Here is a 1,054-nt window from a genome sequence, read left to right as displayed (position 1 = left end):
GGGGGGGGGAGGGCCCCCAGCCACAGGTTGAGGTGGTGGGGACCCCAGCGGCAGGGCGGCTCTCATCGCAGGGACACAAGACATCCCTGCTCTGCCGGTGCCATGGTTAAAAGCCTTTTGCTGAGCCCCGAAGCGGGGAGTCTGTGTCTCTGCAGCAGCAGGGCCGGTTCCCCCTGGGTGGTTCCCTGGGTGAGTGGGTTCCCAGGGGCTGTTCCCGGTGGGGGGGCTGAGACCGCCCCGTATCTGTGCACGGGGGTGTGAGCTGGACCCACAGAGCCCCATCAGCTCCGAGCGCCTGCCCGGGTGGACACAGGGCGACCACGAAGGTTTTCCGCCCGCTTTACTGAGATCAATATTTAATGCAGGATTAAAAATTCACACTGCTGGGCTCCAGCGCGACACGGGGCGGGAGCGCTCGGCCCCACCAGGGCCACGAGCTGATGCCTCTCCCAGGGATGAAGCTTCACCGCGGTCCCTGCCCTGAGACCCGGCACTGAATGTGGGGCGCAGGGAGCTGGGGCTGGGCCCCCCCCATCATGCTGCCCCCTCCCCGGGCTGGTCCCTGCAGCTCTGGATGCCCCTGTGCCCCCTAACCGGGAAGCCCAGGGACCATGTGTGCCTTGGGGGCTCTGAGTTGCCTTGTCACAAGTGCCCTTGGATTCAGACCAAAGCAAACGTGGCCATTAAAAGTGTTTTTAACTCGGTGGTGCCCTGTGCTGTGCCCCTTGTGGCTGTGGGACGTGGGGACGGGGGATGGCAGCTGGTGACAGGGCTGTGGTGTCCCGCTCTCCTGCCAGGCTATAAATAAGAGGGGGAGGTGACGAGGGGGTAGAGCTGAGCCTGAGCATGGAGGGGGATGCCAAAAGCCGGTGGTTGAGATTATTTGGGAGACAGCAGCTGCGTCTGTGCAGGACGGGCGCTGGCCTGGCGTGGATTTCGTGCTGGGTTTGGGGCGATCCTCGGCCCCACAGGTCTCAGCGCTGCCGGGCTGCGAGCAGGACAGCTGCCAGCTCCCGCATCCCCGGAGAGACGGGGCACAGCCCAGGCACGTGTG

General features: G+C 65.1%; 1 protein-coding gene across 1 annotated transcript in view; it reads left to right on the top strand.

Moving 5' to 3' along the window:
* Positions 1-1,054, top strand: part of ST6GALNAC6 (ST6 (alpha-N-acetyl-neuraminyl-2,3-beta-galactosyl-1,3)-N-acetylgalactosaminide alpha-2,6-sialyltransferase 6) — a 5,818-nt gene that overhangs the window by 982 nt on the left and 3,782 nt on the right. The gene's annotated exons all lie outside the window — the stretch shown is intronic.

This window comes from Charadrius vociferus, unplaced genomic scaffold, assembly GCF_000708025.1.
Source record: "Charadrius vociferus isolate BGI_N301 unplaced genomic scaffold, ASM70802v2 scaffold56, whole genome shotgun sequence".
NCBI lineage: Eukaryota > Metazoa > Chordata > Aves > Charadriiformes > Charadriidae > Charadrius > Charadrius vociferus.
Note: the sequence above shows the minus strand (reverse complement) of the source record. Positions and strands in the feature narration are given on the sequence as shown.